The following is a 21110-nucleotide window of genomic DNA, read 5'->3' as shown; positions in this document are numbered from 1 at the left end:
TCCAGCCTGTAGCCCCGGCGCCAAACCGCCGTCATCTCCTTCCTGTGCCGGGTGATCCGTCTCCTCACCCACCCGGAAAAACATAGTCCGCCCCTCGCGTCCTTGTGGAGTAGCGCTTTGCTTCCACTGTGACACTCTTTGCCCGCACCTTCGTCTTTCCCATCCCAAGCACTCTAGGACCCACCAAGAGGATAAGTCAGCTGTGAACAGAAACCTCAAGGGAAAAGAGAGAGGGAGCCGAGGGGAAGGGAGGGATAGGCGAGGCTGGCGGAGGGACACTGAGGACCGCGGCCGTAGTGCGCACGCGCGGTGGCAGGAACGAGTTCCGGTCTGGCCGGGGCCTGTCTCCTAAAAATAGCCCCGGTGTGGGGATCCGTGCGCGGATGTCCCGGCGAGTCCCGGGCTGAAGGAGGCGGCTCCGGGCGGCGCGGAGCGCTGGTGGCTGGCCCGGGCTGCAGCGTGTGTGCGCTCGCCAGCTGCGCCGGAGACACGGTGAGGGCCGCGTCGGCGGGGCGCGGTCCGCGAGGCCGGCGGTGCCAGAGGGGGCGGCGTCTCGGCGAGGGGGCCGGGTAGGGGCTGGGGGGCGCTGGGGCGGGGGGCGGCGCGGCCGAGGAGGGGCGCCCGCGGGGCTCCGGGGACGGCAGGGCTGGGCGGTGTCCGGCTGGCAGGGGGCCGGGGTCCCGGGCGCGCGGCGGCAGGGAGGGTGGGGTGCGGGGAGGCGGCTCGGGGTGGTCGCGCGGGGTGGGCGCGGAGGGGCGAGGCGCCCGCGATGGTGGGGGCGGGGTGCCCCGAGGGCGGGCCCGGGGTCTGACCGGTGTCGCGGGCTGGCTGAGCGAGACTCGGCCGCGCGGGCTCCGCGTGAGGAGCCTCCCCGGGCGCGCACCGCGTTTGGGGCTGCGGGGCGGTGGTGGACGACGCCTCCTTGAAAGTTGAGGGAGTTCCCTGGGGGCCCGGAGCCTCTCCGGGGCGGAACGCCCGAAGGCCCTTTCCTCCCTCCTGCTCTCCGCGCCCGGGTCTCCCCAAAGGAATTGACCCCTCGTGCCGGGGCCGCTTTGCGCTGTGGTTGGACTTGAAGAAGTTCCCCCCACTTCTGCTTTGGGAGAAGGTTGGTCGAAGCAGGCGGAACATTTAGGTCCGAACTCTCGGCGCGTGTGTGGAGATGTCAGTGGCCGGGTCGGTGTTTGGGGCGGGCCGGGAGGCGGCCCGGGCTGGGGGCACCTGCGGGTGACCCTCGGGTGCCGGGAGACGTCGCGGGGAAGCGAGGACTGCGGCGGGAGCAGCAGGCTGCCCTGACGTCCCGCTAGATCTCAGCTCTCGGGAAGGTTTTATGTGGTAGAAACTTTGCCTTTTAGTTCGATAATCCTCTGTCTTCGAACAGCGAGGATTAAATTGGTTGGTGAGATAGTGCAAACAAGTTGCGAAGAGGTGAGCATCCCTGAATTAGAAAAACCACCCCCCCTCTCCCGTGAAAGTGTAACTATAAAAATGTGATTCAGACCTGAAGTATGATTTCTGGGGATACGAAGCGAGCCCACTGTTATGGTCCGGTAGGGAAGCCCTGTGAAGGTTAAAGAAGTGCAGTATAGTGTTGACGTGCATTTTAGTTTACAAGATTGGTACTACAATTAGTGTGCGGTTAGGAAGGCCTGCTGTGATGTGCTAACAAAGGTATAAGAATTTTTAAACAAATGTCTAAATTTTTTCAAGGTTTTTTTTTTTTTTTTTTTTTTTTTTTTTTTTTTTTAAAGCACAGCACGTTTTTCCTGTGTCTCGTATCATCTATTACTATGTGAAGAGAAGGTTCTTCAAACTGTAATGAGATGTACGTTACACAAGAGTACTTTCTCTTTAAGAATCCAGCTGTGTTGTTTTGGCAACTGCCAAGTACTCCAGTTGTCACTTTTAAAAAATCTGTTACCTTGGCAGTACTTGAACAGTCTGTGGAAAAGGTAAACAAAATAGCTTAAAATTTTTTTTATATGAAAACACAAAAATGGCCCTTATTTTAATATGAATTTATAAAGTGAGGATAAAATAACTGTGTTGTGCTATTAATGGGTTTTGTATGTACATTTTTGTTTTGGGTTCTTTTTTTTTTCTGGTATATTTTTGGAGGGTTCCGTTTTTCCTGTGAACGGCAACTTTTGTTTTAGGAGAAAAGTTAAAAGTGTTTTCATTAAAGTGGATGCCAGTTTTAGACTTTATAACAAATATAAGGAGCACATGTATCCTACTAAATATTAAGATTAGTTCTATATGATGATGCACTAATTGATTCTGGAATCACTTTTAACTCTCAGTGAACATAAAGTTGTGATACTGTTATAATAAAACTCTGTGAAGAACTAGAGCTAGTGATTTACTTTGCAGACCCCGTCTTTAACAATTCTGTTGGAAGAGTGCTTCCAATAGAAACTTACTTGTTAAAAAACAGTCAGGGATGGTGAAGTAACAATGACTTTTCTAAACATAATTATTTGCATGTCTATTTCATTTAATTCATATTATTATATAAAACCACGTTTTTTCTTGGAACAAAAGTGATAAAATTATGTTTAACTCCTTAATTTACTTACCAGCAAAAGTTTAAAATGCTGAGGGTATGAGAGGTAGGGGGTGTTCAGTGAAAGGAAAGTAGCTCATAGGGGCGCAGAAATTGTAACGTCATGGTGTTGAGTTATGGTTTGAGAATAATCTCCTTCCAAATTCTTAGAGTTTCTGTGTTTCTTTAGTGGGTGCGTGTGTCAACGATTGTTTTTTGTAAATGCAACCGGAAATAATCTTTGAAATATATATTGAGTTGTTTCAAGTGGTGATGTTTTATTTTTCAAGGCAATTGCATTATAGCTTTGTATTTTTTTTTAAGAATGCAATACAGGTTAATATTAATTTTATATTCAAGCAATAGCAGCGTTGCTTATTGGTTATCAAGAGAGAAATCAGTGTATTTTGAGGGTGGTTAAGTAGTCATGGAAGTGTTTTTTATTAGAACATGATTTTGAAATTTGAAATATTTCAGTTAAAATTTTCAATAGATTTGTGTTCTGATTTATGAGAAGGAAACTGTAAGCCAGCTTGTTTTGGGGAAGTAGCATGCTTGTCAGTCAGATTTTAGAAAGCTACCTTTTATTCTTCTTTGTTGCTTACAAGTCTGGCAGAGAAATTTAGTCTAACATACAATGATGATGGTCTTGAATTTTCTATGGGTAGTCTCAGTTTCCAATATTTTGCCTTTCAGTCACACCATACTCCTTTTTTCTTTTTTTTCCTTTATGGAGATATGCTCATGCTCATGGTATATAGGAATGCTACAGAGTTTAGCTGAAGTTTTTTTTATTAGTGGTAGAGCAATGAAAATACTGTTTTGTGGGTTGATCATGATCAGTATTGCTTTTTTCGAGATTAGAAAGAAAATCTGTGAACATTCTTCATAAATTGAGAAGTGAGTGCCTTCTAATATTTAAGTAATAAGAGAAGTGTAAATATGGAAAATCATATCATTCTTCCAGTTAGATAACCTCCTGCAAAAGAGCACTTTGACACGTCCTGCTGTGTTTGCAAGACTTTGTCATTAAATCTTGGTTCGGATCCCAGCTCTGCCATTTATTAAGTTATGAGACATCTATAAAATGGGAAGGAATTACACTACTTGCCCCATAGAATTGTTAGTATTAAATGAAATCATGGGTGTGAGAGTTCCTAGCATACTACCTGAGGCTTAATGCACAAAAATATATATTGCCTGATCTCCCTTCATCCCTTCCTCCATATATCTATTTTTCTATACATTCCCTTATTTCCTTTGAAGACTATATACATACTCTGCCCAGTACCTGAAAGTATAGTGTCTGTGACCAAAAGGACTTCATATAATATATAATACAGGAGAATGCTCATATATTTTTTTTGGGTGTAAAACTACCAGCACTTTAAATGCATTATCACATTATACATAAAATGTTTATTTGGCTGTTCTGTATGAGGTTTTTGATCTGCAGTCATTGATGGTAACCTCCAAAAGTTTCTCCAAATATTTAAAAAAATTAGAGTTAAGGGGCGCCTGGGTGGCTCAGTGGGTTAAGCCTCTGCCTTCTGCTCAGGTCATGATCTCAGGGTCCTGGGATCGAGTCCTGCATCGGGCTCTCTGTTCAGTGTGGAGCCTGCTTCCCCTCTCTGTCTCTGCCTCTCTGCCCACTTGTGATCTCTTTCTCTGTTAGAAAAATAAATAAAATCTTAAAAAATAATTAGAGTTAAATATAAGTATTTTCCCTACTCTTCAGTGAAAAATGTCTTTTAGAAATTATCTGTGGGAGTTGTTTTCAACATACAGTATTTAAAATTTGAAGACAGAAAAATGTTTTTATTGCCTGTCTGGAATATAGGTATATTTTTAAAATAGCTCTTCTTTAGTGGGTAATCTTTAAGCTTTTATATGTCATTTTACTGCTGTATGAAATGAAATGATTTTGTCTGTGTATGCTTTATCTGTGTCATTAATGGACTCTGTGCCAGTTTATTATAAAGAGTATAAGCCCATTAGTCTCATGCATAGCATATATGTTGACACTTGTTTAATAAATATTGTTTTTATACAGATGTTTGTTATTTACCGGTTTTAATAATTACTTGCACTTACTGAACTCAGTTGATATTTACTAAATTTAATATATTATTTAATACTGGGTTGTCTTAGTAATCACTCAATGAAATCACAAGCTTATAAGTTTAGAAAAAAATTTGCGAGGTGGATAAAATACCAAATATTTGAACATTGGTGTATGACAGAAGATAATTTACTTTGTTAGTTTAATAACTGATGATGCTGAAAACCAGAGGAATTTTTAACCTGGATGAAAAACAGACACTAGTTGATCAGACTTTTAATAAATATCAACGAAGGCACATCTTTTTATGGTTGTCTTGAGTCAGTACTAATTTTATTTTCTTCTGTATACAAAAATATAAACTTTATGAACTTAAAAAAGAACTCAACCATCAGTATGTTTTGAGAAATATTTTGGTAGTAGGTGGTAAATTTATACTGTATAAGCTAGACCTTTTTATCAGGTTATTTTTGTTACAAGCAGCATGTTATACATGTTAACTTGGATTAGTTGTGAGGTATGATTTGTGACTGTTGGAACAAAGAGATACTCTTAACCTGTGAAATAACTTGTAACTGTTGGCTTAGTAAAACAAGGTGCTCTTGCTTTTACTAATACTGAGTTTGCTTGTCTCACCTCTTAACCCCTAGCATTTCACCTTTTACATGGAGACTGGAACTGTATTTCTAAAATTCACATGTAAATATCATTCTTTTAAGGAGAACATTGAAGACATAAAATCAGTAGAGAGGCAGTCATTTAAGGAATAAGAGATTAGCCTCTATAATCAAGATTGCCTAAACTAGAATACCCACTCTGGCACTTTGTGTTCTTCGGCAATTTCTCAGTCTTCTTGAGGCTTGGTGTATAAAATAGTGATTATAGTATTATTTTTTTTCATAGAGTTGTTGAGAGGATTAAATGAGATGTATGTTATAAAGCTTTTAGAATAGTGCTTGGTACCTAAAATACAGTATTTTTTTCCCTTACTATTACTGTCACTGTTGCTTCTGCTATTGCTGTTATTAGTCATGGTTCACTTTATATGATTCTATCTGATCTCTTCAGGCTCATTGTCAGCCATTACCCTTCAGTTTCTATGACCCAGTTAAGGCCAGCTGTTTGCTGGTCCCTGAAAAATGCCATGTATTTTCAGGCTGATGACTCCCACTTTTATTTTTTTAGCCCAGAATTTTCCCGAGCTTGATACCCACTCGGAAATCTAGTTGGAATCTCAAACATAGTATTAGCCATATGACTGAAATATAGCTATTTATTTCTCTCCCCCAACCTTCTTCCTCCCTCCTATCCCCAAACTCTCTGTCCTCACTGGCCCTTCCCCCTTGCAATGAATGGCAGTACTCATGCCAAAAACTCAAAGATACCACTCTGGATTCTTTTTCTTTCCTCTCCAATCCAATCCATCCACACCTTCCCTTGTCCTTCAGAATTTATCCTGAGCCAGTCCACCGCTTCGTCTTCACTGCCACCTCTTTATTGCAAGGCATTATCTCTTACATGAGTTGCTGCAGTAGCTTCCTGACTGGGCTTGTTCTTTTCTTGCTCCTCAGAAGTCTGTTCTTCATAGAGCTGCCCTAGGGATCATTTTAGGATCCTAAATCATGTTCTTTGCTTAAAATCTTCCAGTGACTTCCCATTCCTCTTGAAATAGTCTGTACTTCTCCTGAATGGTCCTGAATAATCTTTCTACTTCTCCTTATTCTTCTCACTTATTGTACGCCAGTCGCACAGTGCTCTTACTATTCTTTAAATTTTTTGCATCCTTTCTTATTTCAGGGTCTTTTGTACTTTTTGCACTGCCTGGTTAAGGTGCTTTTCATAAGGGTGGCTGGCCTAACCCTGTGGAACTTGACCCAAATCTCATTTTGTCACTCCAGCCATCCTTTTTAAATGTTATACCTTATTAGTTAGTCTCTCGTACATTTTATCTCCTTCAAGACACATAATATAATTTGTACACATGTTATTTGTTTAGTTATAGCTTATTTATTGTCTTTTCCCGTAACCTGAATGTAAACTCTGTGAAGGCAGAGGCAGTGTCTGTCTTGTTGATAACTGTCTCCCCAGGTATTAACTCGTTGCCTGACAGGCAGAAGACAGAATATTTGAATTAGTGCTTCTGTATTTTTGTTCATGTTTTTGCCAGAGATTGGAATTCTCTTACCTTTAAGTTGTAGCTCAGGTGTCATGTATAATAGCAATTTTAGTCTAGACAAAACTTGTCTCCCTTGCTCTTGATACAGACACTATTTGAAGAGTAATTCCCTTTTTAGAATATTTAAAGGATTGTAATTGATGTCATTTTCTTCAGCTATTCAGAGTTCCTATGTCAAAGACTGTTTTGTTCTTCGTATATGCTTAGTACATACTGGTCTGTCATAGTGCATAGTGAATGCCCAGTAAATGTTGAGTGGATGATGATTTCTTAATCAATTAAATGACCAAACAAATCAGTTTATCCAAATCAGACTTTAAAAATTATAAAGGTATTTTTCAGACTTTAAAATACTGCCTTATGCGTATTCTATATATATTAACATCTCAGCATTCTGGGTCAGGGCAGAAATGTCAGAGCTGTTTAGCCCATTGGCATTTCCTGAGATTCCATTTTGTCTTCTTCCTGGGCAGTGAGTAGCCATCTTGTCTGAGGGCTATATTTCCAATTTCAAATGCATAACTTAGTAAAAATAGTGTTAGAAATTATAATTGGTTACTGGTTGTTCCTTACCAACCAGCATTCCCTCCCTTCAGTTTATCCTTTCACCTTATTTCAGAAAGGCTAGGGGGTGTGCAATATAACACAATATACATGAAATACAATACCAGTTCAACTGTATTGCTAATGAAGATTTATCAAAGAGCTTTTGTGGCCAACATTAGAAACTTAACCACTATTTGTAATAGTGAAAATCATTCCACATTCTGCACAGCTGACTTGCATATGGGCTTTTTAAAAGATTTGAGGACTACTTTGGCAAAATGCTTATCTTAATACTGAAAATCTTTATAATAATGGTTTTAAAACTTAATTTGATATGGATTATGAAGGGAAAAGGAGAAAAGAATCTGGGAGTTAAGATTTTGTTTTTCATAAATGGCTCTGTTCCCAAAAGTAACATTTCAATATGGCAGGGTTTTTTTGTTTTCTTTTGTTTTCTTTTTAAACATTTTGGTTTTGGAAAAAACTAACAGGAAAGTATAGTGAACTCTCATATACTGGTCCACCTGTATACATGGATTGTTAATGTATAGCACAATTGCTTTATCATTTTTTTTTTTTTTTGTATTTGCAGAGTGGCCCTAAAGCCTGAAAATAGATATTACTATTTTGTTTTATTTATAGTTTGAAGCTCCTTGATTACATCTTCTGGAGTATGCCAAAGATGCAAGTTTATTCAGTTAAAATCAGGGGCAAATCATTTGAGGCAAAACATTCTAGATGCATACAGGGAATGGATGGAAATGCTGCATTAATGCACTGTGTATTTTGCTAACAAGGAAACCACGTATTAAGCATATTATATAATGTCATTGAACTAAACATTTGTTGTAATAGCAGGAATTCACTCTATTGGTCTCTTTTTTCCTTCTCTCATTCCTCCTCTTCTCCCCCTCTTCCCTTTTCTTCCTTTTCCTGTTATGATTATTTTTGTTAATGAACCATTTGTGAGTACAGTGCACACATCGTGATCCTTAACCCTTAAATGCTTCAGTTGGTATATATTTTATCTTATATAACCACAGTATGATGGATTCAAGAAATTTAATATTGGTACTATGATTTAGTGTATAGTTTATATTGAAGTTTCTTCAGTTGTGCCAATATCTTTTAATAGCATGTTTTCTAATACAGTATTATCTATTGCATTTTAGTCTTCGTATCTTCTGTCTCTTTTAATCTGAAACAGTCCTTCAACCTTTTCTTTTTCCTGACATTAATAGTTTTGAAGAGTATAGGTCCTTTGTTTTGTAGATATCCATCAGTTTGAGTTTGTCATATTGCTTCATTGTTGTTAGATACAGGTTATGCATTTCTGGCGGGACAACCAAATAAGTGATGATATATCTCTCAGTGCAGCACATCGGGGGCAGTATGATGTTTGTTTGACCCTTTGTTGGTGATGTTTACTTGGATCACTTAGTTAAGGTTTGCCTGCCAGTTTTCTCCATATAAAAGTTATCATTGCCTCATTGTTATTATTGAATAATCTGTGGGGAGGCACTTTCACACTGTGTAAATACTTTGTCCTCCCAAAAATGTTCACATAATGGTTTTAGCATTCATTGCTAATTCTTGCCTGAGTCCATTATTACACAGTGGTTCCAAAATGGTGTTTGTCTAGCTATTCTTCGGCATTTAATAGTTGGCAATCTATTGTGAAGAAGAGCTTTTACTTTCCATTTGCTTACTTAATATAAATTCATAGATTCTTTTTTATTAAGCAGATTAGATTTGATTACTATCAGTTCCAAGTTAATTCTGATTTGGCCAGTGAGAAATCCTTCAGTTTACTCATTGATTGCTTTGACATGTTTCTGTCGTGTTTGGAGCACTTCCTTACTTGGGGGACAATAATATATTCCAGGCTCATCATCTGTTTTTCCTGCTGCTGTCCTAGAATCAGCCATTTCTACAAGGAGTCCTGGTTTCTCTTACTGGGTAAGACTATTTAGAAACCAAGAACTGGGCCATTGGTAAGCTCCTTGCTAGTGGACTCTCATTGTTTTAGAACTTTGTCAGCTGACCAACCCTATACAGAGTTTATGCTGATTTCTCAGGCAATAGATTTCTCTTCACATTTCTGAAACTCCTTAGAAGAAAGTCTTTTCCTTTGAAAGTGTTAATAATTTAAGTGATTCCTTTCACCTCATTTTTCTATTTTAATTCTGTAATAGTTGTTTTTTGTTTTCCTAAACATATTGTATACTTCTTGGGATTTAGGAATCCTGTTTTATATCTCTTTGTATATTCAGTGAATGTGTTCCACAGTGCCTTGAACACTGTTGATATCCATGTGTTGCTTATATAATTATAATAATGACTCAGATTATCTTTATTACTCTTACACCATAATTAAATATTCTTATATTTGTTATAACATTCTAGGTAATTTTGTAGAAACTTTTTTAAGTGAATTGGTGATTCATTTGTTCTGTTTTTAATAACACTGCTATCTTAGAAGAAATGAAAGACTTTAAAGTTTTTCACGATTTTAAAATTTTATTTTATTTTATTTATTTTTTTTTTTTAAAGATTTTATTTTATTTATTTGAGAGAGAGAGACAGTGAGAGAGAAATGAGCGAGGAGAAGGTCAGAGAGCGAAGCAGACTCCCCATGGAGCTGGGAGCCTGATGTGGGACTCGATCCCGGGACTCCAGGATCACGCCCTGAGCCGGAGGCAGTCGTCCAACCAACTGCGCCACCCAAGCGTCCCAACGATTTTAAAATTTTAAAAACTTAATTCCTTGAGATTAAAATATATAATTAAAGAACATCAAAATACCTAATGTTGGCATTGTTGTTTAACAGTGTTTTGTTCTTCAGCAGGTAATAGCCTTTCTGGGCATCTCTTTAATTGTAAAATGAGGTGATATCTAGATCCTTTTAAACTCTGTATTACATGCCTTATACCTAATTAACACTGAGTTGTTTATGAACATAAAATTAAGTGCCACAAAGTATAGTGGAAAGAGTATTGTGCACCTGGGCCAGGAATTATCTTTGTAAGTATTGTGTTTTTGGCAATTTATTTTGCAGTTTGGTCTTTATTACTTTATTCATTCAGTCCATTGGCCTCAGTAATGAGGAACACAGTGAACAGGCTTGGCTTTCATAGTCAGGTGGGAGTGTGGACATATATGTGTTTATTATCCACTTTGCTACATGCTTGATGTATATAGGAACATATAGAAGGGGCAATTAACCCAGTTTCAGGGAGGCTGGGTAAATTTATCCCAGAGAAGTGACACCTTTAGTTTAGTTTGAAACCTCAAGAGGACTTAGCTTTGTGAAGAGGGGAGGTAGTTGACCAGACCTGTGTTAAGGACAGGAGATACACTTGGAGAGTTTGGATTGCTTGGAGAAACTGAGTAGTACGGTATTGATGGCTCATGCAAGTACCATAGGAGTAGTGAAAGAAGGGGCTAAAGACATAAATTGGGGCCAGATTATGAAGAGCTCTTAAGCTGTATTAAGGAATTTGAACTTCATCCTAAGGAAAATCAAAGTATCTTAACACTGGGAGGAAATTAATTAAAAAGATAATACTGATTGCACTGTGGAGAATTCTTTGGAGAGAGTTAAAAGTGGTAGGCAGGAAGAATAATTAGGAGGGTGTTACAGCAAATTAGTTAAAAGAGGTAAGGTGGCTTGGACTGTGGTGTAGGATGAGGATAGAAGAAATAGGTGGGTTTGAGAGAGATATAAGAGGTAGAATGAAAGCGTTCAGTGATAGAGGGCATATGGAAGGTGAAAGAGAAAGTTAAGAGTGATGATTAGGTGTATGGCTTGGACAACTGAGGGAATAAATGGGTAGTTTACTGAAATAGGAAGCATAGGAGGAAGAGCAGGTGTGAGAGGACTAGGATGAGTGTACTCGTGAGAGAGTGCCTGGAAGGATAAAAAGGTGTAGTCAGAAGTGGGAGACTTCCTGGAATGACAGGGCCTTGGGATTTGGCCATGGAAGTGAAGGTATGAAGTGATCTCAAAACAAAGAGGATCTGTATATACATCTATAAAAAAAAAAGCCAAAGGATATGTCTGCCCTAACGCAGAGGACCCTATTTCAGATGATCTTAAGGTTTACATTGTTTGGTTTGGAAAATAGAAATGAAAAATTTCAAATATGATCTTCTTAGTAAGATTGTCTTGTTAAACAAAACAAACCCCACAACAACGAAAACTTTTTTTTGGTAAACAAAGCGTGAGACTGTTGCCCCAGATAGCTAAAAATATCAGTGGTTCTCAGTGTAGCTAAAAATTATGAAACATACTGGCATACAAAAATTAGAGTGAATAATGTAATGAATACTAGCAGGATGAATGTCACGGATCTTTCTCAATCCTCTTGCCCTTTTTTCTTCTGCAGAGGTAATCGTTATCTTAAATAAGGATTTATCTTTCCTATTCATTTTTTAAAGAGCATATATATTGCTAAATAACATACAGTGTTTTTCATGTTTTAAAGCTTTCAAAATGACATCATATTTGCATATCCTTCTGCAGTTTACATCTCAACAAATAATCACATTGCAGAATTTATCTGTTCTTTCCATATAATGAATTGGATATTAATGCTGGAACAAAGTGATGCCATGTCATTGATGAATTATATTTTGAATTGCCATAGGAATTATAATTTACTTAGTAAATTTTTGTAAAAACTAGACTAATTATTTTGTGAGTATTCTTTTTTTTTTAAAAATCACTTAAAACAATTATTGTGGAATAATGTTAGAGAAAAGTTGCAAAAATGGTATAGATTGTTCCCCCTAATGTTGGACCACTGTGATATAATAATCAAACCCAGGAAATTAACATTAACATACTATAAACTAAATATCTTATTTGCACTTCATCAGTTTTTTTTCCTAATGACTTTTTTTTTTTTTTGGTTTAGGATCCAGCCCAGGATCCACCTTGCACTTATTTGTTGTACAGTCTCCTCACATCTGTGATATTAATTCATTCTTTTCATGTCCTTCTGACCTGGATGCTTTTGAGGAGTACTGGTCGTTATTTTATAGAATATCTTCCGATTTGAATTTCTCTGATGCTTTCTTACCATTAACTTGGAATTTGCATTTTTGGCAGTAACACCATTGAAGTAATGGTAGCATATCAAGAGGTACATTTTATATCAGGATAACATGATGTCAATATCTTATTACTGGTGGTGTTAATCTTCAGTATTTAATTAAGGTGGTCTCTGCTGGTTTCAGCATTGTAAAGTGACAGGTTTTCTCTTGGAAAATGATAACTATTTTGGAGATACTTTGAGAGTATGTTAATTTCCTGTTTCTTCTCAAACTTTCACTTGTTTTTAGCATTCATGGGTGGAACTTAACCTGCAACAATTCCAGACTTTCTTCACTATCTGATAATAGAGTTTTCCTGTGAAACCTTCCAAAAGCTGCACTGGTGTAAAGAAGCGATTACTGTTAATTTATATGGGAAGTTTTTGAGGTTTTTGACTAAAAAAATAACCTCTTTAGGCTTTTCTGATACCTGAGACACATCATGTTATTGGACACACACACTAAATTGAGATAAAGCACAGATAGTCACAAACAAAAATCCAAGCTATGGCAGCTTGAGATTACAGTGAGGTGCTGTGTAGTTACCCAGGAAGGCTCTTGGTGCTGCTGCTCAGGGTGTGTGCTGCCTCTGTAATGGCTCCTTGGAAAATAGAAGCTGAACTCTATTTCTGCCCTTTCCCTTCCCTTCCCCCTCCCTCTTTTTGCCTTTTTTTCTTAAAAGTAAAAATCCTTTTCATATTTCTTTCAGTTAGAAAACAGGTACTATTGTGGGTCTTCCATAATGAAAGTGAACTTGCTTAATGTGAACTTCCAAAAAGTGGGGGATATCTGTATTACTGTAGTAGTTACCTAATAGCAATTTTGTAGATTTTTTGGTTCCTTTCTCATTTACCAATTGAAATGCCTCTGTTTTGAAAAGCTGTCATTTCTCTCTCATTTATTTTTTTCAGTTATTTATGTCAGTATAGATTCAGAGGTAATTTTGTAGGCTATAATTTGATGCTATCATTATTTATTTTATTGCTCAAATTATCCAGCTTTAGCCATTGAAATCCCCTCCTGTTTGACTCTTGTGGTGTCCTTTTGACATATCTTTGTCTTTTTTTCAAGAACTTCCCTACTTTCTGGTACTACAGGAAACTCCAGGTTCATTTATATTTTACCTGTCCCAGCTCTGGAATTATCCTCTTTTCCAAAGAGCCCTGACCCTTTTATGGGAAGATGACATTAAGAATCTGAGGTCTGGGGGCGCCTGGGTGGCTCAGTGGTTTAAGCCGCTGCCTTCGGCTCAGGTCATGATCTCAGGGTCCTGGGATCGAGTCCCGCATCGGGCTCCCTGCTCAGCGGGGAGCCTGCTTCCTCCTCTCTCTCTGCCTGCCTCTCTGCCTACTTGTAATCTCTCTCTGTCAAATAAATAAATAAAATCTTTAAAAAAAAAAAAGAATCTGAGGTCTGGGTGCTAGGTATGTTCATTGCTATTGGGGTGTCACTGTCTGCCTTTCAGCAGAGCTAAGAAATATATGCATGAACTAATAACCCCACACATAACACTTCTACAGTCACTTCTACTATGACCCAGTATATATATTCCTAAAAATCTAATGTTATGCAAAGTCATACAGTAAAAACCACAGGGTTCATGGGAATTAGGGAAATAATACTCAAAAACTTTGTCAGTGACACATTAAAAAGAGGGACCTAATATATTTAAAATAACAACATAGTTTTAAACATGTTGAATGTTTAAGTCATGCATAGTAAATATGGCACTTTACTATGGAAAAGAGCTGAAGTTTCCTTATATGAGTGTTGGAAGGGTTGTGGCTTGTGAGTGGTTATGAAGTGGTGGATAGATAGTTCCCTGAAATCAGATGAAACAGTAACACCAAATGTGGATGGATGTGGCTCATAGCTCTTATGGTAGACTGTGGTAGCTCATTTTCATTTGAGTTCATTCTCTCTTGGATTCCTTGTAATTTATTCTGCATTTCTGTAATAATTTTTTTATTTTTTCCATTTCTTTTTTAAAATTGACTCACCTTTTAAAGTTTCTCTTTGTATTTTGTCCATTTTTGTTTTTAGTTTTTGAGTTTCTGATTCAGAGTGATTTTTGTATCCTTAAATGCATTGTCTGAATATCCTTAATTCTATTTGGAGTATTGGTATTTGTCAGATTCAGTTTCCTGATTTTCTGGATTTCGCTTTTCTTTTGTTCATTTTTATGGTATTGGGGTGTTTTACAGTATTCCTAGTTTAATGGTGCCCTCTTCTGTCAGTAAGGAACAGTCCTGTTCGGTGGTTTTGGTTTTAATGGTTGGAGAAGGATTGTGAGAATTCCAATTTTTGGTCTTGCAAGACCTTAATTTTATCCTTTTTCCTTTTCCCTTTACTATCCTGTTGTAAAAGGACACTCTTCCCTTCCTTTTTCCCATTTTCTCCCCCAGAAGCTATGTGTTTCAAAGTTGTGTCCCTCTTTGTAGCAGCTCTTGCCTTAAATGGCACCTGTTCCTTTAAATCACCAGAACTTTGAACTTTTTTTTTTTTTAAAGATTTTATTTATTTATTTGACAGAGAGAGATCACAAGTAGGCAGAGAGGCAGGCAGAGAGAGAGAGAGAGGAGGAAGCAGGCTCCCTGCTGAGCAGAGAGCCCGATGCGGGACTCGATCCCAGGACCCTGAGATCATGACCTGAGCCGAAGGCAGCGGCTTAACCCACTGAGCCACCCAGGCGCCCACTTTGAACTTTTTTACGTGGCGTCAGTGTTCTGATCTGCCCAGACTGAATATACTTTTCCAGTATATTCAGATTTCTTAGTTTTCATGGTCATTGCAAATGACCCTGGTGCTCCTTTGCTAGTCTCCTTGCCACCATGTCTGTGTTCTAGTAGGGGTGGAGTGACAGCCTGAGAGATCAGTTGCTAGGATTTGATTTTTCTGATTTCACTCATGTTTGTTCTGCAGTATCAGCATTCTTTGTCTTCAAGGCTATGCTGAAAGCATGGTTTTGTGTAGAATTTCCTTCTCCTGCCTTGTTTTTTTTATATGGTTTGGGGGAATATTTTCAGAGTTACTTAGATATATATACCATCACCATTGTCCCCACGGAAGTCTTTACTTTTAGGGGGAGCGAGCAGGAATACAGAATTACACTCTTAATGCTACAGAGCCTTTAGTTAGGAAGAGACATAGGCATTCAGCCTCCATGGGTGAGCTTGGAGACTCCAGAAAATAGCTTGTAGGAGAAATTACTTAAATTTACATACTCTTACTTCATTCTTGTAGAATGCAAGTGCAGTTTCTGGGTTATTGCAAGAGTCTTAAGTGGGATTTTTTGTTTTGTTTTGTTTTGTAAAGCAAAGTTATTCTAAAGTTTTTTTTTCTAGACTGTATATTGGAAATGCCTTGGTTTTATTATAACATGAATGAATTATAGACTTATCTTTAGCCAGGGGCTTCTTGGTACTTGTGCATTCCAATGGCAATGTAGTATGTGAACTTTTTAGAAAAAATAACTTTTAAACTTGGGAATTGATTTGATAGATGTTAATTTCTTCGAAAATTGAACTACGTATACCTCTTTTCATTCCTTCGCTATTCTCTTTTAGTTTTCTCCATTTTATTTTATGATCTTGACAATTCTCTTTTGATTACAATAAATAGTAGGTGTGGTGTTACTCCTTGGCTGCACACTCATTATTATGTTTAATTAGATGGCACTAAAGCTGTTTACTGTAGTTGATTTAATTGGTTCTTTTTTGCTTTTTTCTGTCTTGTTAACATAAGAAATTTAACATGAAGTTGGAATTATGTGTGGAAGTTCTTTATGCTTGGCTCTAGAATTTAATCGTTTAAAGTATTTATGGTCTTAAACATTTCTTTCCCTAAAATTAACAAGTTTTCTTGTCAGTGTTTTAGATTGTTGGAGTAGAAGTTGACTTTTTTAAACTAGTCACTGTACATTTTAAAAAATAAAAATACCAACCAGGGTAGAAAGGTATATTGATTTCAAACATCAGAAATCTTTCATAATATAAATTAAGTTTTTTTGCTATCAATGATCTTTGGAATTCTCTCTAATGGTATTTAAAAGTTAATCAGTACCTGTCCCTAGCTGTCTCTGGATCCTCATTTGTAAGCTTTATTTCTGTTTCCATAGGTTTAAAAAGTCTTAAATAATGACTTGAGAAGCTGCTTATATATTTTCTTTTTATTGTCCTCCCGTTTTTCTTTTGACTGCTAAGTATGGTAGTTCCAAAGCAATGTCCATGGCTCTGCTCCCTTACTCCCTCTTTTGAACTATCCCTTATGTATTCTCAGTGCTTTTGCTATTGTTTCTATATTATTAGTTCTGAAATAAAAACACCTATGAGATATATCTCTTTGCTTCTATGAGGTAATGGGTTGGGGAGGGTAAAATCCTTTTTAATTACTGTGTTATACTAATTACCAAGTGATGTGTAAATCTTAGACATAATGAACAGATTAGGGGAGCTCAGGGAAGGAGAGTTCAGAAGTGATAAGGGGCTGCTACTTGAAGTAGTTGGTATTTGAATTGAATGTCGAGTTAATTGTCAGATGGTGACGATATTCCACATAGAGACTACAGTTGGAGCAAAGGAACTAAAACAGCAAAGTGAGAAGTATGTAATGGACACAAGTTTGGCCAGATTGGAGGAGTAAAGTGGGAAAGAGTTTGAGGACAGATTGTAGAGTACCTTGAGTAGTTTGTTCTTCAGGTAAGGAAGAACTATTGAAAGTTTTTAAGCTTGGAAGTGACCAGTGCCTTCCTTAATATGCCCATACAAAATAAGGAGGATTGTATGTATGTCCTTTCTTATTAATAAAACTTAGTTCCTTAAAGGATACTCCAGCACCACTTTTTAAAAAGCATCCTGTTAGGCTCATTCGTTAATTTGATTGTTTGAAGGGTATTATAGGGCATACATATCTTTTATGTGGAAGGCATGAATAAAGATAGATTATCCTTTTTTCATTCTCTCTATTCCACTTCTTCGTCTCCTCTCCCAGGCCACACCAGGTGCTGTGCTCTCCATAAAAAATGGATTCCTTCCAATTGGAAGTTTTTCATTTTGAAATCCAGTACTACTTTGTGTCTGTCTTATCATAGTTACCATGTTTGACCTTATACTAAAGGCTGTAGACCCATGCACACTGCATTGAAGGCATCTATGCTTGTGTGTTAGTTTTTCTTGGTAAATATAAGTGAATCTTTAAATTGGTGTCTCTCAATGACTGTAAAGTGCAAAAATCTAGGATTTGGACTGAGCTAATAAGGTTTTAAAAAGATGACTTTAAGACATCTCTACCCCTGCTGATCTAGCTCAGTATTTCTTAAACTTTCTTCTGCTGTGAGATGAAATTTTGACACATGTGCAATCATGGATCCACTTAACAAAGAAGTAAAGTGTTATAGTAACTTATAATTGCCACAACTGTCCTAGGATATGTTGTAGATATAACAGGTAGTGGATAATGTGCAGTTCTTAGGGCAGTAGTTTTAACTCTTTCCAGTTCTCTTTTACTTAAGAAAGAGGCATCAGATTCAGGCACTGTAGAAGTATCAGATAACTTGCAAGGGAAATCATAAGTTACGGTATTCATCTTCTGAGATAACTTTGAGACCTTTCGGATTCCTTCCTCCCCCCCGCCCCGCCCCTTTCTTTCTTCACTGGAAACTTTATTTATTTGAAGTATAATTCACATACAGTGTTAGCATCAGCTGTGCAATATAATGGTTAAGCAATTCTATACATTACTCAGTGTTCACTGTGATAAATGTAGTCCCTGTCACCAAACAATGTTACTACCATCTTCTTGATATCTTATTCCCTGTACTTTTCATCTCTGTGACTTATTTGTTTTGTAACTGGAAGTTTGTATCTCATAATTCACTTTGTGTATTTCACCCTTTTCTTCTGGATTTCTTCCTTTCCATTTATTCATGTGTCTTTGTTGTTGTTTTAAGTAGAACCCTATTTTAGTAGATTAAATTGGTAGTCTGGATTTTAGTTCTGGATTCCATTTCATTTCTATAAGTTTGAGAATTTGTGTCCCTAAAAAGGCCTTTCTAAGGCCTCTTCCAGTTCAAAACTATAGGAAGTTGCAGAATATCATGAATACAATGTCTAGGCCTTTCTAGATTCTGGTTAACATCCTTATTAATATGAACATCTGTTTGACACACTGCCAGTTTACCTGACTGTTTAACCAAAGTGGTGTATGTTTGGCCATTATGTTAGGTGCTTAGTGTCACATTTTGAAGTGTGCCCATCTTCAAACTTTTTTTGTTTTTTTTGGTGTGTGGACAAAATGTGCCCCTTGTTTTTGGAATTTGGGTAGTTGAGGCTATTGGTTCCAGTAACTATATGTCTGAGAAGGAATACTGGGAGTATTAGTCCTTAAGGTCAGGTTGAGGGGTAGAATAATGGAACTTCAGCATTTCAGTGGTCACATCCTCACTTGAAGAATGATAGCATCATCATAACTTGTAATAAATATTAAATACTGTGAAAACTATCAGTAATCTTGCTGATTGTTGATTGAGGGGATTGTTAAATTATTTGGAAGAATAAAATAGATCCTACTAATTTACTTAAAATGTCTAATTTATACCTGTGACATAACAACAGGTATATGTATCACTGTGGGTAGGTGTTGTATGTGGTAATGAAATGAGGTTATAGAAAAGAAAATCTGAAGACAATTTTTTTTAATATAAGACCAAAAGCTAGAAATGAATACATGTCCACTCAGAAACTTGTATACTGATGTTCATAGTTTTATAATAGGTAAAAAGTGGAAATAACCCAAATGTCCATCAACTGATGAATGTATAAATAAAATGTGGTATTTCCATACAATAGAATATTATTTGGCACTAAAAAGGAATGACATATGGATACATGGCACAAAGTGGAAGGATCTAGAAAATATTGTTGTGTGAAATAAGTCAGCCAACAAAAACCCATATATTGTATGGTTTAGTTTATCCAAAGTGTACAAAATAGGCAAATCTCTCTGAGACAAAGTAGATGCTCCAGATGTGAGTGGAGATGAGGAATGGGTAGTGACTACTAATAAGTACTGGGTTTCTTTTAGGGTGATGAAAATGTTCTGGAATTAGATTGTGGTAGTGGTTGCACATTTCATTTGAATATAAAACATTCAAGTGTATACTTTAAATGGGTGAATTGTATGGTGTATTATTTCTCAGGCTATTTTCTTCTTTACTTTTTAAAAAGAGCAGAAGCTTTGTGAAGAGGTATTTTGGTTCTCATGGGTAGTTTGGGAGATCTAGTTGAAGGTGGAAGGGCATGGGGGAAGATCGGCATTTCTTGGCATTAGTATACTATTACATTAAGACACAATGCTACTTTCTTAGTCCACTAGCTAAGAATGTAACACGTTGTGTTTTAGTGGGGATTGTATGTGAATCCAGCTTTTTAACCTTATTAGCCCTGGGGCTAGAATTGTGCATTATCCCATTTGAGAGGATAGTCTTGCCTTTCTCTTATCTTTGCATTTTTTGTCTTATTAAATTCAAATGCTTGTGTATTTTCAAGGTAGTGCATAATTGTGTTCTGCCCATCTGTCCATCCTACATTCTGCTTTGCTCTTTTTGTTCACACCTACTCAAATTTGTGTCATCTTTCTTTCTTAGCTCCTCTAATTGGAACAGTCCCTAGTTTCATGTGTGCTTAAAATCTTTTTCTTCCTTAAATGCTTGCTTCTGTAAAGTTTTACTGACTTATTGTTTCTTGTGACTTACTATCTATTTGTTTAAAAATCTATTTTTTAAGCCTTAGTAGTATCTTTTTCTTTCTTTCTTTTTTTTTTTTTAAAGATTTTATTTATTTATTTGACAGAGAGAGACCACAAGTAGGTAGAGAGGCAGGCAGAGAGAGAGAGAGAGGAGGAAGCAGGCTCCCTGCCGAGTAGAGAGCCCGATGTGGGACTCGATCCCAGGACCCTGAGATCATGACCTGAGCCGAAGGCAGCGGCTTAACTCACTGAGCCACCCAGGCGCCCCAGTAGTATCTTTTTCTTTTTCAGTTTTAGTGTCAGATATTAAATGATACTAGTGTCTGGCTTTTTTAACCTCTTCACCAAAATGTTTTTGCGATTCATCCATGTTTGTATCTATTAAGTGGTTTGTTTTTAGCATTGCCCAGTTTTTAGTGTTGCCTGATGTTCTATTATATGTCTAGACCAGTTTCTCCATTCATCTTGCACGGACATTTTGGTTGTTTTCCGTTTGGACCTATTGTGAATAAAGCTACTCTGTGCATTTGAGAACGAGCCTTTGTGTGGACATATATTTCCATTTTTCATGGGTAAATACCAAGGAATGAGATTTCTGGGTCATATGATAAATGTTTTATCTTATAAGAAACTCTGAAATTGTTTTCCAAAGTAATATGATTTTACAGTCCCACTGACAATAAAAGTTGCAGTTTCTTTATTTTTTCCACACTTCACATTGTTAGCCTTTTCAGGTTTAGTCATTCTAGTGGTTATATACTGGCATTTTATTACAGTGGGTTTTTTTTTTTTTTTTTTTTTTTTTTTTGCATTTCCCTGATGAGTAGTGGGTTTAAACAGTTTTCATTTGCTTAGTGGGTATTCATTTGTCTTTTTTGGTGAAATGTTTGTTCAGATCTTTCGCCCATTTTTAGTTGGGTTGTTTGCCTTCTTACTACTGAACT

General features: G+C 37.5%; 1 protein-coding gene across 7 annotated transcripts in view; it reads left to right on the top strand.

Moving 5' to 3' along the window:
- The first annotated feature begins 369 nt into the window (after positions 1-369).
- The window catches only part of MEF2A (myocyte enhancer factor 2A), a 160421-nt gene continuing 139680 nt past the window's right edge, over positions 370-21110 (top strand). For 3 of the 7 annotated variants that reach the window (XM_044229770.1, XM_044229776.1, XM_044229774.1), the window contains exon 1: positions 370-492. The gene's annotated coding sequence lies outside the window, so the exon portion shown is untranslated. Of the gene's footprint in view, positions 493-1086; positions 1106-1408; positions 1426-21110 lie in introns of those variants that run through there. The other 4 variants (XM_044229775.1, XM_044229777.1, XM_044229773.1 and 1 more) reach the window with 3 other exon arrangements.

The sequence above is a fragment of the Neovison vison genome, chromosome 13, assembly GCF_020171115.1.
Source record: "Neovison vison isolate M4711 chromosome 13, ASM_NN_V1, whole genome shotgun sequence".
Lineage (NCBI taxonomy): Eukaryota > Metazoa > Chordata > Mammalia > Carnivora > Mustelidae > Neogale > Neogale vison.
Note: the sequence above shows the minus strand (reverse complement) of the source record. Positions and strands in the feature narration are given on the sequence as shown.